The 16,415-nt window shown below is 44.3% G+C and overlaps 1 long non-coding RNA gene across 1 annotated transcript; it reads right to left on the bottom strand.

Annotated features, from left to right (window-relative positions):
• Positions 1 to 2,203: 2,203 nt before the first annotated feature.
• Positions 2,204 to 15,188, bottom strand: LOC109493312. The gene is made up of 2 exons (XR_006587965.1): positions 12,210 to 15,188; positions 2,204 to 2,909 (listed from the first exon to the last, which is right to left on the bottom strand). It is a non-coding gene; the product is annotated as an uncharacterized LOC109493312 (long non-coding RNA).
• Positions 15,189 to 16,415: the final 1,227 nt, after the last annotated feature.

Genomic DNA, 16,415 nt, shown 5'->3' with positions numbered 1-16,415 from the left:
CCCTTGATTAATGCGCCCCTTGGTTAATGCGCCTTATTATTGTCAGCATTACTTTACTCTCCAAAGTTGTCACGGGGCCAACCGTGAGTCCAAAGACATCATTTGAGCCCTTCCCGTCCCCACCGGACAGCTTGGAGAGGGAACGCCCTCTTCAGAACTGAGAAGTGACCTCTGTGGGGCCAATGTGCTTCCCTGGGAGGAAATTTAGCATTGTTTTGCTGTTTCTGTCATCTTCCGTAAAAGAATAACCATCCTTCCCAAAGAAAATGGGAAAAGAACAAAACCCTTCCATATATGAAAACACCTCTGTTCTCAGACCACAAGTATTTTCCATGTGTGTTATCCAACTCATGCAGAGATGAGGACTTTTAAACTCTTCCCAAAAAGTTCCTAATCCATTTGATTACTAAAGGAAAGTTATATTAGAGACTCCTCAAAAGCTACCTAATACATTTAATTACTAAAAGGAAGTTGTTAGAGTTTCCTCTAAATTAGGAAAAATAAAAAACTAATTTTTAAAGTCCAGTGTGCTTCACTTTCCTTTAAAGATTTTCAATTTGTATATTAATGTTTTATATGACCTCTTCCAATTAGATTATCAGTGCCATGACTGGGCAAACATCTACGACATATTCATTCAACAAATGTTTTGTTTGTTTGTTAAAGATTTATTTCTTTTTGAGAGAGAGCATAAGCAGGGAAGGGGCAGGGGGCCAGGGAGGGACAGAAGATCCAAAGTGGGTTCTGCGCAGATAACAGCTAGCCCGATGAGATCATGACCTGAACCGAAGTCAGAGGTCAGCTGCTCAACGGACTGAGCTACCCAGGCGCTCCCTCAACAAATGTTTTTAAAGTATGTGCTATGTGCCAACCATAGCTTTGGAGGCACGATGATGAAAACTCACCCTTTTCCATCAAGGGGCTTCAGGATTTTAACAGGGAGAAACAGACATGTTGATGTGTTCCCAGTGCTTTCTTAATTACCTGGGCAGGTACAACGGAACCCAAGGTGGGCATCATCAGTTCTCCCCAGGAGATGGCGGGGAGGGACCACACCCCCTCATCGGGGAGGGAAGGAGACGAGGGGAAGGCAAGTGTGATCAGCAGACCAGGTGGTGAGGGGTCTGGGTGTCCTTCGGGCAGGTGAGGCTGTGCTAGTTATTAAGTCATTGCCTTGCAGCTCAGCACCGCCCTGCTCTGCTCTGCAGTTTGAGGCCAAGGTCAAGGCTCTGCAAATACACTTCCCTTTGCCAGCTGGCTCCCCATTAGGACCCACCAGTGGGAGCACTGAGAGGACACTGGAAGGCTTGAGGAGGGAATGGCCATCTGCTGGCCTGCTGTTCTTGTCACCATCACACTGGCAGACTCCCAGCTGTTTTCCAGACCCCCAAACCAGTCTGCCCGTGTCTTGCAGAGGTGACAGCACCATCAGGCAGCAGTCTCAAGGCCCTTGAGAGCAGTCTCAAGGCCCCTCTTCCACGCCTCTGCCCTGCCTGTGCAACAGCTCTCCATGGAGGCCCAGCTCCCCACCTCAGGCCACCCCTCCCAGCTGGCATGTTCTGGTGATCCGGCCTCTGCCTTGTTTCCTGAGCCAGCCCCCACTATCTCCGCTCACTAAACACTTTTCTGTGTTTGCCTTCTTACCTGCACAGCCAATTTCCTACATTGAATTCTCTCTAGTGAAATGCCTAGGGTTGTCTCTGCTGTCCCGAGAGCCATGATCCATGTCATATCGGGTGTGAGTGGTCCAAGAAAACAAACTTTTAAAGGTCAGAATATGGGATGGATACGGATGTGTTTGGCCTTGAATGCAGTGCTGAAGTTCTTCCTGATGAAAATGGGACGCCAGTAATCCGCAGCATATGATGGCATCACTAGTAGTGAAATGATCGCCAGTGGTTCGTCGTGAGGAAGCGTTTACTGATGTGCCTGAAAGGACCAGTGGCCACTGCTCTTGACAGTTCAACAGCAACAAACATTACTGTGATGGTGGGGTGCTGGCCACTTCTCTCTGCGCTGGAGACCTTACCGAAGGAATACAACCACGCTTCTAGCTGATTTTGAGCAAGGAATCCAGCATCTGGGAGCATGGCTGGAGGAGCAGGAGATTAGGAGTAATAGATTAGGAGTCTATTGCCAACTCAATTCAGTGACTTCCTACTGGTTTGAATATGTTTGAGAAAGTTCATCGTGGAACACTGAATGCTTCTGAATATTTTTATTACTTTTTTTTTAATACAGTGACTTAAACCTAGCAAACTATACGTGCCTGGACTTGGGGGTCCCTGCTATTGGACTTGGGGTCCCTACTATTAATACATAGGCAAGCAAATGCTGTCTCAGTGCCCTCTCTGTAGCTTATCTCAGAGACTTTGATTCCTAGAGTTGGGAGAGATCATCAGCCCCTCTTACAACACCCCTGCCTCATTTGCTTCTACCCAAGGCATCCAATGACGCACTTTCTGGTTTTCTGCAGCCCATCCCAATTTTTAATAGCTCTAACTGGGAGAATTTCCAGATCTTGAGCAATGTTTGCCTCACTGTAACTTTCTACTATTAATCCTAGTTTTGTCCCAAGGAATTATGTAGATTAATTCTAGCTCAGGGGTGGATCCAGAATTAGTGGAGCTGATCTTATTCAACTTGGGGTGGGGGGGAGGGCTCTCCTTCAGAAAAAAAAGAATAACAATGATGAACGTGATATTAGGTGGAAGTCTTCAAAGAAGATAGTGCAGGTGGGGGGCCCAGAAGCTTCTATTCCACGAAAGCCATAGCAAATCCACTTCTGTTCCAATCTCTTTTCCTGAGACTTCTTCATGTTACCTCATTCTCCACCATGCTGAGAGGTTTTTCCTCCTTCCTTGACCCAATTGTTTCCTTGGACGTATTCAGATTTGTCACGGACCCTCCTAAAAAATGGTTGCATAAAACAGTCACTGCCTCTGGAGAAGGAAAGTGGGAGACAGTGTCCGAGCTGAGAGGAGACCTGTCAATACATGCCCTCATGAAGACTTTGTGCCATGAGCATGCATGGCTGCACAATGAAATGCCTTTAGTCACAAATTTAAGCAAATAACTTTTTCGAGCATGTCAAAAACTGAATAACATACTCCAGGATGACCTACCCAGCCAGAGTACAGTTGGAGTCTAACCTACATGACTCTAAATATCAGGGAATCTTAACATTTCGGGGTGCTGGTCCCACAAGTGCTAGGTAACCCTAGGCACTCACTCCGCACTTGCACAGTTACTCTTTGAGACCTAAACAGAGGAGTTTCCACTGACCCCAGCGAAATTTTCCTTTGCCAAGCTGTCCACAAAATTCCTTGAAGCCTTTTTCTATCATCTGCTGTGAATTACCCCTCTTAGGTTTGCCGTCTGGAAAACTGACACATGCTTTTGTTCACTCAGCTCTAAAATCATTAAGGGCCTCTCAGATTCGAAGACAAAGAAAGCCAAATAATTGTACAATGTGACTAGGTCTACAGCCAGTCAGAGAGTAGAGCCGCCAGGACCTGGGGGCCTGGGGAGGTAGAGGTGAGGAAGGCTAAGAGTGGAAAAGTACTGAATGCTGAGTCAGAGTGGAGAGTAGTGTCTTCAAGGCCCCCCAGACCAGGTGGTCTTGGCAGAGGTCCTGAGAAAGGCCTCTTCTGAGACAACCCCCCCCACAAAAAGAGGCCTGGAAGTGGGGGTGTTTGGGCCAGGCTTGCAGATATGCCTCAGAGCAGGGCTGGGGTGGGGGGTGGGGGTGCAGCGCGGTGGGGCTTGCCTCTGAGTCTTTGCAACACTGTCCAGAAAACTGCAGTGCCCTGGCTGAGCACCAAGTCTAGCATGGGTAGGGCAGAGCCTACCCCTTATGAGACCTGCCAGGTAAAACTTTGTAATTGCCTGTAGTCTGGTCTGAAAACATCACACGTTGAAACTTGGCCTGGAGCCAGACTCCTCAGGCTAAAGTTAGAATAAAACATGATGTCTCAACCTCAGCGTTATTAACATTTTGAGCTGGATGATTCTTTGTTGGGGAGGGGAGGGGGCTATGCTGTGCATTGTGGGATATTTTACAGTATCCTTGGCCTCTATCCACCAGATGTTAATAGCACTCCCCACATCATGACAACCCAAAGTGTCTCCAGACATTGCCAATGTCCCCTGAAGGACAAAATCACACTGGTTGAGAACACTGAAACAGAGGAACATAGTACCTCTGAGACTTGTGTTACTCAGAATTCTACTTCTGTAAATCTGCTTCCGTCTACCTTTCAGGCATTGCCCTGGGAATGTTTCTTCTGCCTAAAATATCCTTTCTTTCCTTGTCTGGTTGTGGACACCTACTCTTCCTCTCACCTCTCCATGAAGCCTTTCCTGACCACGCTCCAGCGTGGGTCTTGTCTTTGTACAGCTTTGGACTGTGCTTCTATTATTATAGTCTTAGTCTGTCTGCAACACATCCATCCACACAGGTCTGGCACTCAATAGGCACACAGTATATGTTGGAGAGAGTGGACTTAGACAAGAGGAACCAATAGTTTTCAAAGGAGACTGAAAAAGGAGTGGCCACAGTCATGCAAAAAAATATACCAGCAGATATTGAGGTCCTGGACACAAAGAGTAGAGCACTACAAGAAGTCACCCCCAGAGTGAAATGCTGTTGAGAATTGAAGTAGGAAAAAAAGATTAAAAAGTCTCTTGTATGCAGCACTCAGAAGGGCACTGGCGACATTCATGAAAGCAGGTGAGGTGGGTGACACAGGAAGCCACATGCCCTGCAGCAGGTTGAGGGGCAGCTGGCTGGCTGGGCACTGAGGAGAGGGAAGGCTCTTTCAAGGAGATCCAGACACAATGGGAAGGTGGTGACTAGAAGGGGTGCAAGGTCAACAGAAGACATTTAAGAAGAGGCAGACATCATGGGCGGGGCAAGGAGGAAGAAATAGTCGGTGGAAATGGATGTAGGGAGTAAACATACCAGAGAGAGGAAGTAATTGATGAAGTGAGGTCCAGCGGGAAATTGGAGGGAATGGGTCCAGAGCACAATAGGGAGGAAACAGAGAAGTGCATCTTTTGAAACAGGGGAAAATGAGTGCAGGGGAAGGGTGCTGTGTGTTACCATGGTGAATTACCTCTTAGTTTTAGTGCATTTGGACTTAGTGCAATAGGGCATTTGGACAGTGAGCAGAGGTTTGAAAACATCAGTGAAGGGGAGAGGAAAAGCATTGCTGGGAAGCACCAAAGTCGAGGGAATGGAAAGTGGCCAACATTAATGAGCACCTACTATGTGCCAGATCTTTTAGCTGTTACTTCATTTACTGCTTGTGACTGCCCTGTGAAGTTGGTGTGATATCACTTTATAGATGACCAGAAAGTGAAGTGAAAGAGATAAGGTCTCAGGTAAAGCCTGATGTCCTAGCGAGTAGCATACCTGGACCCTGAGCCTACGTTGGGTCTGAAGTCATATCCTTTGCGGTGCTCCACTCTTGGAGGTATTGGACAGTTAAGATAGTGGGAATAGGTGCAGGACAGAAAGAAGTATGGACAGTTCAGACAGGGAGTGGAATATGGGAATGGGGATAAACACATTGGAGGCAGGAGGTCAAGAACCTCTGAGACTACTGCAGTCTGTCATTCTTTTAAATGTTGGCAAAATCTGGAAAAATGGGATAGGCCGAGGGAGGGTTAAAAAACTATAATCCTGGAGATGGACTCTGCAAAATGTGAATGATGACCTTGAAGTTAACACCCTGAGGACGGTGGAGTTGCTGTGTGGGAGGGATCTCCTTGGAGTTGGGGTCTCCCCTGAAGTCAGGAGAGCAAGGTGTAAAATGTGAAGGGATGAGGGAACACTAACCTCCTTCTCCCCACCCCCATCCTTCTGTCCTCACTCACATACCCCAGGCCCTAGAGATGCAGAAGAGTTTCCAGAAGGGGTGCTTTATTGCTAGAGACAGCCTGCTTTCACTTAGGACCAGAAGAGAGAGGAAGAGCTTTCTGTGAAGATGCTGAGTTTGTGTGTGTGTTGAGGGCAGGGGTTTAACAGAGAAATGGGTACATTGGGGTGGGGGTGGGGGTCTCAATGAGAAAGCCTGTCACAGTAGCAGCAATGGGAGGAGGGTGCATGAGAAACAAAGATGGGTCCAAAGCCCAAAAAGATAGTAGGCTTCTACCTGTTTTGCTTTCGGGGCTGATCTAAGCTTTGGACAGTAGTAACCATGAAGTGCTCAAACACAAACTGCTTTAGTCCACACCTCTTGTCCTCCTTTCAGATGGACACACACCATTTAAAAATAAACATACTGAGGCGCTGGGTGGCTCAGTCGGGTTGAGCATCCCACTTCAGCTCAGGGCATGATCTCAGGGTTCAGTTCCTGAGTTCGAGCCCCATAACAGGCTTGCTGTCAGCGTAGAGCCTGCTTTGGATCCTCTGTCTCTCTCTCTCTGTCTCTGCCCCTCCCCTCTCGCACTCTCTCTCAAAAATAAATAAACATTAAAAAAAAAAAAAAAAAAAAGAACAACCGTACTTAAGAGGAGTTACCCAAGCCCCGTCCAAATACATTGAAATTTCAGGATAATTTATCACATTCATGCCCAATTCTCCTTCAACGTCCTGAGCTACTCTAAGAGGACAAGGTCATTGCCTGATAAATCACATCTCTTTTCCCACTCCCAGGCACCACAGAGTATTTATTCTAAAGACATTTGATTCTTAATGATCTTAGAATATGGGGAAGCTATGAACCATTTCTGCTGCTGCAGTGTCTGAGTACTGAGCAAATCTTTCCCTGCCTCGGCCTTTTCCGTAGAGCCCATGGAACAACTGGCAGGGAAGACAAGTTCCCCAGACTGGGGTGGGAGTTGGGGGGTGGGGTGAGAGGGATTAGCAATCACTCAAAGGGTCTCTTGTGCCAAAAAGAGGCTACAGATCAAGATTTGAGGAACTGGAAAGATAAGCAAGGCTGGGCTGATGTTGCTGTCCCCCCATTCACCTCCCTTTCCTTCCCTCCTCTCCCAACAGCAGGTACACCCATTGGAAGTCCCACTAGCCTTAGGACAAGACTGAGAATGCACTTTTGGAAAAATATGATCCTGTCCTCTCTCTTTGCTTTATATACCCCCTTCATCTGCATTTTGTGTGGCAGACCATTTGATCCAAAATAATTTGGTTAAAAAGTTGATCCAGGGGCACCTGGGTGGTTCAGTCAGTTAAGTGTCAGACTTCAGCTCAGGTCGTGATTTCACAGTTCATGAGTTCAAGCCCCGCGTCACACTCTGTGCTGACAGCTCAGAGCTCGGAACCTGCTTTGGATTCTGCGTCTCCCTCTCTCTCTCTCTGCCCCTCCCCCACTTGTGCTCTGTCTGTCAAAAACAAATAAACATTAAAAAAAAAAAACATTAAAAAAAAAAAAGAACTAGATGATCCAAAACAAAAATTTAGTTTACACAACAAATCACTGCTGGACAATGTGTCATCGACTATTATTATTTTTTCAGCGTTACTGAGGCATAATTGACAGGTAAAATTGTAGGATATTTAAAGTGTACAATGTGATGATTTGATACATCTATATGTTGTGAAAGAGCTTCCCCCCTCCATTGAGTTAATTAACACATCACCTCATATACTTACCTCCTCCTTTTTTTCCGATGAGAACATTGAAGTTCTATGGTCTTAAAAAAAAATCAGTTCTACAAGACACTCTCATCAGCTATATTCACCATGTTAATACATTAGATCTTCCAATCTCATTCATCTTATAGCGGAAAGGTTTTAACCTTTTACCAACCTCTCCCTATTTCCCCCAACCCCCAGGCCGTGGCACCACTGTTCCACTCTCTGTTTCTATGAGTCGGACTGTTTTTTCAGATTACACGTATAAGTGACACCATGCTTTCTGTCTGGCTTTTTTCACTTAGTATAATACCCACCAGGCTCATCCATGTTATCAGAAATGACAGGATTTCCTTCATGTTAAAGGCTGAACTATTACCTATCTATCATCTATCTATCTACCTACCACATTTTCTTTATCCATTCATCTGTCAACACTTAGGTTGTTCACATACTATTATGAATAATGATGTATTATTTTTAAAATTTCTTATTTGAATTCTTTTTGATTCATTTTAGGCAAATAAGAATCTACGTTTTTGGTAACATCTTTATTATATAAATTTATTTAAATCTTTGTAAAAATGTTTTTAATGTGTATTTATTTTTTGAGATAGAGACAAAGCGTGAGCGAGGGAGGTGCAGAGAGAGAGGGAGACACAGAATCCGAAGCAGGCTCCAGGCTGTCAGCACAGAGCCGGATGTGGGGCTTGAACTCACAGACCACAAGATCATGACCTGAACCAAAGTCGGACACTTAACCAACTGAGATACCCAGGCGCCCCTGTTTTTGGTAACATCTTGACAAATCTTTTAATTTTGCAAATCAGTTGGAAATGAATGTTTCCAATCATCTGTTCATGTTTGCATATTTTTTCTTGCACAGTGGGAAGGGGTGTATTAGATTTAGAAATGTTTCAAGCCATTGTGACACAGACAAGTGGTGCCGGCTTGAGTTGTTGTTCCAGCAAGCAGAAGGAGATAGGAACTCCTTGATTCAGCTGGACTTTATGCCTAAGATTTCTGTTCATCCTGCTGGGCAAATTTTAGAGTCCTTTCAGTGTATTTTCTACATGCTCACATTGTAAAATAAGGAGTGTGTTCTCTTTGGCGCTGCTTAAATCTGGAGTCTACCACAAACGTACATTCTTCTGGAGGGCAGCTAGACAGTAGCCATGTCGGTGGCCTGTTGAATTCCCCAAAGTCTGTGCTCTGCAGTAGCCCTGAGACAGGTTTGTTTTAATGATGCTCTTACTGTGGGTGGGGTCATGCAATACCTAGATATTCAAACTCTGGCTTAACCTTAACAATATGGCCTCAGAATGTATCTCCTTGTCTTTGTTTCTGAGATTTTGGGATCAATGGATGGCACCCGTTTTCTCTTTTTCCCCTGTTTCCAGAAGGCTTCACCTTTAATCACAAAACTATTTGGAATCCTGGGGAAATATGCTCCCACCTTACGTAAAACCATTTTATAAGACACAAAGTGGATACAACAGTCCATCGACATGAAATAAGAAAATTAAGGGTGCCTGAGTGCTCAGCCGGTTAAGCGTCTGACTCTTGGTTTCAGCTCAGGTCATGATCTCCAGGTTTTGTGAGTTTGAGCCCCACATCAGGCTTTGTGCTGGTGGCACGGAGACTGCTTCGGATTCTCTCTCCTCTCTCTCTCTGCCCCTCCCCCCACTCATGCTGTCTCTGTCTCTCTCAAAATAAATAAACTTCAAAAATTTTAAGAAGAAGAAGAAGAAGAAGAAGAAGAAGAAGAAGAAGAAGAAGAAGAAGAAGAAGAAAACTAGAACCCCGGCAACTTGAGTGTTCAAGTATGTCATTTGTTACAAATGTTAGAAAGCACTGCAAATAGCAAACAAAAGGCAAATCAAGTTCCGGAATGCAGAAGACATGAGAACAATGCTCATGATATAAATATGAAGACTTTTTTTCCCTAAGTAATGAAAAGTAGGATTGACTTTGTAGAAGTTAACTTTAACAACTTCAAGAGACCTCTCATATCGGAATAAAAGAAATATCTTTGTTTTACTTTGCTTTCTGTCTCTGGTCTCAATGATGCCCCCCCCCCCCCACAATCACCATTACCTCCAAAAGAAATAGGCTTTGAAGGGAGAGTCATATGAGTCAGGGAGTTGTTTAGTGTCCTCGAGGATGGTATTTGTGCAGAGGAAACAGGTGGTTTGGGTCCTATAATTAATATTTATTACTAAGTTTCTAGTTCAACTTAATTCATATTTTGTTTAGCAAATTTAAACAATCACTTCTAAAAAGTGATTTTTTTATTATAATATGATTGTTTTGTTAAGTGCATTTAAATTTTTAGATTACATTTATACATTTAATGTATATGTGTTCACTGACAATCCCTTAACGTGGAGATCCTGGGATTATGAGTTTGGTTCTCTTTAGTATTTCTTCACTTAATTCTACATCCTACATTTCTTCATTTAATTCACTTAATTTCTTCACTTAAAAGATTCCCCTCCACTGAAGGAACAACGCTCAACCCAATTCCAGGAAGACAAGGTGTCTGCCCCAGGCTTTTGAACTTGATGACATTCTGCTTCATTTTCACATTCTTCCTATTGCTGGGACCACAGCTCTCACTGATGTGACAGTGACAGTTGATTGAATTCTGCACCTGTCCCCCAGATTTTGTCTGACTCTGCAAACCAGTTTCCAAAGACAATCTAATGACAATCTGTTGCTATGCTCATCTACCAGTTTTCCCATCCTCTTTCTCTTAAGCCCTACGTGATATTTTCCCCTGTCCAGAGACATTTCCAGCTCAACTCAGTGGTGGCCACCTTCCATGTGCAAAGCCACCAACCGAAATAACTGATAATATAGAACTGATACTATAGAATCACCCTCTCTTCTTGTTTCCCTGAACACCAAGAGCCACTATGTCATGAAGATATGCCTGTTGAATAAATGAACGCATGAATGAATAAACAAATGATATCTATGGGGATAAATCCACACAAAAATATGAAATTTATCTTTGTTTTATTTTCCTCTTAAACTGGTTTCCTCTCTTGGCAGAAGAGACTCAAACGTTAATACTGATCAAAATATTTCCTTTTTGTGAGAGACGGGTAGAATGCACATATCTCATTTAAATCTCATATGCATCCTTCAAAGTGAAAAATATGCTAGCTTAAAAGCAATGGCTGCCTTAGAAATGAAAATTCTTGAGACTCTTTATTTGCTAGCTTTCCTCTGTCAGCTATATATTCCCTAAAGGCATATGGTGATGTGCTCTCTCTCTTATTGTTATTGTGTATAAACACAATTTTTAACTGTACTAAAAAGTACTTTCTTTTTTTAAGTTCAGATTAGATTTTTTAAAGTTTAGGGGCATTTGGGTGGCTCAGTCGGTTGAGCATGAGTTCGGCTCAGGTCATGATCTCACAGTTCATGGGTTTGAGCCCCATGTTGGGCTCTGTGCTGACAACTCAGAGCCTGGAGCCTGCTTTGCATTCTGTGTCTCCCTCTCTCTCTCTCTCTGCCCTCCCCCCACTGTGTTCTCTCTCTCTCTCAAAAATAAATAAACAAACATTTTTAAAGTGTAATATAAAACATGGCCTTAGGGGCGCCTGGGTGGCTCAGTCAGTTAAGCCACCAACTCTTGATTTCCACTCAGGTCATGATCTCATGATTCTTGAGATTGAGCCTGGTGTTGGGCTCTGTCCTGAGCATGCTTGGGATTCTCTTTCTCTGCCTCTCCCCTGCCTGCATGTGCACGCTTTCTCTCTCTCTCTCTCTCTCTCTCTCTCTCTCTCTCTCCCCCTCTCTCTCAAAATGAGTTAATTAAAAAAAATGCCTTAATTAAAACACGACGATTTTGATTATTGCCAGAAACTCCATTTTAATAAACTTAATCTGCTTTCCAAAGGCAGGTGAACTGTTTAAGGGGCTTCATGCCACAAAGTTGGTTCAGGAAGCTTGTTATTTGTTACTCTAAGCATTGGAGCCGATGCAGACTATTATCACTAACGAGGGAGTACTTAAGATACTCTTAAGGAAGAAGGAAATGTGAAAAATGAACTGCAAGGTGAAGAAAGGTCTGGCAGGACTGAGCACATTCGTGCACTTCCCCCTTTCTGCAGCTACCAAAACAACCCGAAAAAGAAAGTGCAAGTATGAACACTTGAAAAGCCAGCGACTGTGTGATGAAGACATAAAGCTTTGAGAGGAATTGCCTGACTCAGTGCTGGTCAGTGTTCCATCCACTTCAAAAATGTCAAGTGTTTTGATAATTGGATTAAATGCAACAGAGTCTCACCGTGTCTTCCTCTCAAATGTTATTAATAACTTCATAGCGTTTTGCAAATACTATCAAACAAACTTTCTCCACCGTAATGTAACAATGCCTTTTTAGGTTAAAAAAAAAAAAAAAAAGCTTTACAAATGGAGCATAAGCTTTCAATAAAAAGGCGGAGAAACATTTGCCTGAAAACAATCCAGTTTTAAAATACAGGCAGATGGAAGAGTTTGTTAGTATGGTCCCATCTCCATTGCTTTTCAACCCCAAGAACCTTCCCCCAGCAGAGAGACCTGAGGGTGAATTACCCTAAGGGGAAAGGGATAGTACCAGGAGAAGAACTCAGAACAAAGCATGCCCATTTGGTCAGTGCTGACGAAGAAAATACAAATTTTGAAAAAGATATGATGAGGCAGAGGTTGTGTCCCTCCCACCACCGCCTCCTCCCCGGGAGATCGGAGATCCGGATGGCGTGAGACACTGAAGGAGCGCTGCTGTGACGGAAGAGTTAAAGCTTAAAGCCAGCCACGCTGCCCCCTCCCGCAGAAGGGCGGAGCTGGGGGGTAGCGGGGGAGGAGGACTTTTCCTGGAAAACTTTAGGAAGCCTGGGCCCCTTCCTGGCAGGACCGGGGAAGCGTGCACGGACCTGATTTCCTTCCACACGACACCAGCTTGGGGGAGGGTGAGCCAGTAAAGGGGAAAATGTCCAAACTGGAAAGACCAGGCTGGGAACGTCCCCTGGGGAGCATCCCATAGCGCCAGTGCCCCGGAGAGGGGTTGCCCGAGACCCGAAGGGACCTGGGGGTTAAGGAAAAAAACTAGTACGGTCTGTCAATACCCCAGATTAGGATGGCCGAGGCTGTCAAAGGAAGGAATCATCATAGTGGCCTGGATGGAGCAGGTCTCATATCAGCATCAGCTAGCATAAGACAGAGAGAGGTTCAAAGGGCAAGAGTCCTCTCCCACGGCTGAGCCCCCTTTGTATGGACCCACCTAGGGAAAGCAGGGAGAGCTCAAAGCTGAATTAATTGAATTGTGAACTTGAAAAAGTCTGAAAACTCGGACATGTCTGAATTGTCCTGGAAGTAACTTTTCTGCCATCGGGTAGGGGAGGAAGCTAGAGAGGGAATCCAGTTATGGGGAAATAAAGAGAGTTGCACGTAATACCTCTGGGTCCATGGGTTGTGAAATCTCATCTACTCTGCTAGAATCATCAATGTCATGAACTTCCTCATGCAGAATTTCAGGTGCATGGAACTGGAAATATTGGACATTTATTTTACAAGACTGAGGTCTTGCAGGTTAAGGTTAGGTTAACAGAATGAAAGTTAACAGGTTAAAGTTAGGTTAACAGAAATTGAAGTACAATTTCATGAAGCTTTGTTGTAGATCTCCAGGATCCACAGTAGTAAGACCGACAGACATAGCATGGAAATAAGCAGTGAGTGGAGAGCACAGCAAAGAGGAAACAGGGGTTCCAGAAAAACTTTGCAAAATTCTGAAAGCCAGCACACCTGGTGAATTCTCAGCGCTTATCTGGTACAAGGTCACACTCAGCAGGAGGGGTAATGACCCCATTGACCGCTTCCTCAGTGGGAATGATGACCTGGAAGTTTTTTCCAGAGTAAGAAAAAGCATCTCCAGTTTTACAGTGGAAGTAAATGAGGAGAGATAACCTTCAGAGGATGTTTTTTATAGACAATTCTGCTGGAACAGAGTTTTGCAAGGTCTCCAAGAATGGTTCTTTGTTGTGGAGCCATGCATAGAACATTGGGTGATATTTAAATACAGAGCATGTGTTGGTAATCACCTGTCTGACTTAATTTAGTGAGAAGTTGTGGGGTTGGTTGACTTTGATTATTGCATAAGTGACCCCCCCCCCCACACACACACACAGCTTGGCAGGGAGCTGGGCGGTAGACAGAGTGTTGGCTCTGTTGTTGCATCCTGAAGAGTCAGACTCCCTATGGCCTTCTACAAGGCCTCTTAGCTGAGAAAAGCTCTCTGTAGCCCTAAGTGTGGTGATGAACCTCTTTAACTCCCAATTGTATCAATTTGCTAAAGCTGCAAAGTACCCCAGACTGGGTGGCTTAAAAACAGAAATGTATTTCCTCACAGTTCTGGAGGTGAGAAGTCCAAGGTCAAGGTGTCCACAGCTTTGGTTTCTCCTGAGGCCTGTCTTCTTGGCTTCCCTTTTCTTATAACGACATCAGTCATACTGGATTAGGGCCCATCCTAAGAACCTCATTTTAACATGATTACCTATTTAAAGGCCCCATCTCCAATGTGTCTGTAGACACATTCTGAGGTGCTGTGGGTTAGGACTTCAACACGCGAATTTGGAGGGGAGACAAAATTCAGCCCTTAACACCAAATTTCCACACCTGAGGCCAAGAATGGTCAAATGTTTACCCTGGGCCTACTTCTAGGGATTCAGATGAGATGAAAGGACAAAGCTCATCAAATGTCCTAATCAGTGAGTCTTGGCCTCCAAGAATCAGATCAGATTTCAAAATAACCTGGGAAGCTAGAGAAGTAGGTAGAATAGAAAAACATTGTTGACATTTTATTTAGACCCTGCTTTGTTCCAGAAAGGACATGAGGCGAGAGGACTCCCAGATTAATAAGGGTATAAAGAGTAAGGCAAAAGGAGACAGTCTGTCATGAGTGCCCATCTACTCTCTCACTGCCTCCCTCCCCCCTCTATTCTTTGACTGCATTTCACATCCTGGTGACCAGAGTGCTCACTGAGGCTGCACCCTCAGGGTGGGGGTGGAAGGGACAGTTAGGAAGTAGCTTTTCAAGGCAGAGCACGGTACTCTAGGGGCTTACCAAAGTAAATGTGATTTCCCAGGGCCTCTGAAAGAGGTAACTAGCAGACTAGCATATAGGTCATGATGGTGAAGAACTATTTTGTGCTTCCACAGAGAATCGTCAGTAAAGCACGAGAAACTTGGATAATCCATTAGAAAAAGCTGGTTTCAGTATTCAATGATTAACAGATATTTACTAAACTCCTACTATGTGCCCAGCAACATGTGGATCACTTTATGGTACACTGGTGAGCCAGTCTTTAAAAACGGTAGCAAACACACTAGTACCAAATACATGTATATTAACGTATATAATACATAACAAAAACCCTGTTGTTTAAAAAATATAATTAATTGTCAAATTGGCTTACATACAACACCCAGTACTCATCCCAACAAGTGCCCTCCTCAATGCCCATCACCCAGTTTCCCCTCTCTCCCACCCAAATACCCTATTTTTTGAGGAGCAATTAAAACTGAGGCAAAGAAGGTTATTTGTAACTTACTCAAATCCACATAGCATGGAAGAAATGAGGCCAATATTTTGACTTAGGAAAATCTGGCTGGCTCCAAACTTCATTCTGGTAAAAAACCACATGATTCTACCTTAAGATATCTGGAAGTTAAGCAATGAAGTTATGAAGTCTTTTTCTCTAGATGTTTAGATAGGCTGAGGTCCATAAGAGCTTATCTAAAGATGTAATTGAGCTCCTAGATTGGTCCAGGACAGACAGTAGCACGATGTGTTCAGAAAGGGGAGCTAAGAAGACACCAAAGAGAAATTTTGTAACTTCCTAATTTTGCTTGGTGTTGGAAGGGATCTCTAATGAAAACCTGCCATGAAGATCAACAAATGAATGCATTAATTTCCAAGTAAAGCATTCAGAACACAGTCTTATGTATTTTCAAAAGTCCAGCTCTGTATCTTGAAAACCATGAAAAACTGGAACAAAGAAGATGAAGCAGAGCATCCCTTTAGCTGCCCCCAAATGGCCGTTGGTGGGAGCTGGGGCAATTCTTGGCCTAGTTTTCTGAGCTGTTGGGCAAGGCTAGAGCGCAGACTAAAGCCCTATCCAGCTCTGGCTTCCTAATTCCTCTTCATGGTCTGTAATTTTCACCTCTTTACACCGTAAACCTCAAGTTTCTCTGCAAGATGTTCCAACATAAAGTGCTCACAGACAAAATCTAAAAGCATTTAATTCCATCATTAGGTTATTTGTGTAAAAAATGTCCCATCGAGGTTCTTGTACAAACTCCCATTGTTCTCCCAGACTCTGAGAAGTGGCACTCCAGAATAATTTTATATGGGTCAGCATATTTTATAAAGGGGTAGGCAGAGCAGCTTATGAAATTAAACTCCTGGAAATCACAGACACACTCTCAGGAAATGCCTTGTATTTATGTTTAGGTGGTGCCAGTGTTCAACAGCGTTAAATAATCCAAGGTCGAAAAGGTCATTCCTCATTACAGAGAAAGGCTGCTCGGTTTGGGCTCCACATGGGAATTCTGAGTTCAGACAGTTTGTAAAATTCACTGTCGTCGTTGTGTGTGGTTTTTAGTTGGGGTGAAGGCTTCTCGTTTGCAACGAAACATTCAGGAACACAGGCGCTTTGTGAGGGCGGGCGTCCGCGGGTGACCGAGCCGGCCGACAACCCCAGCGTCCTGTGGCTTTCCGCTGAGGGAAGAGCAACCCGTTAGCAGCTGAACGAAGAGCCTTCGGCCT

Source organism: Felis catus, chromosome D3 (assembly GCF_018350175.1).
Source record: "Felis catus isolate Fca126 chromosome D3, F.catus_Fca126_mat1.0, whole genome shotgun sequence".
Classification (NCBI taxonomy): Eukaryota; Metazoa; Chordata; class Mammalia; order Carnivora; family Felidae; genus Felis; species Felis catus.
The sequence above is the reverse complement of the archived record's forward strand: the minus strand, read 5'-3'. Positions and strand labels throughout refer to the sequence as shown.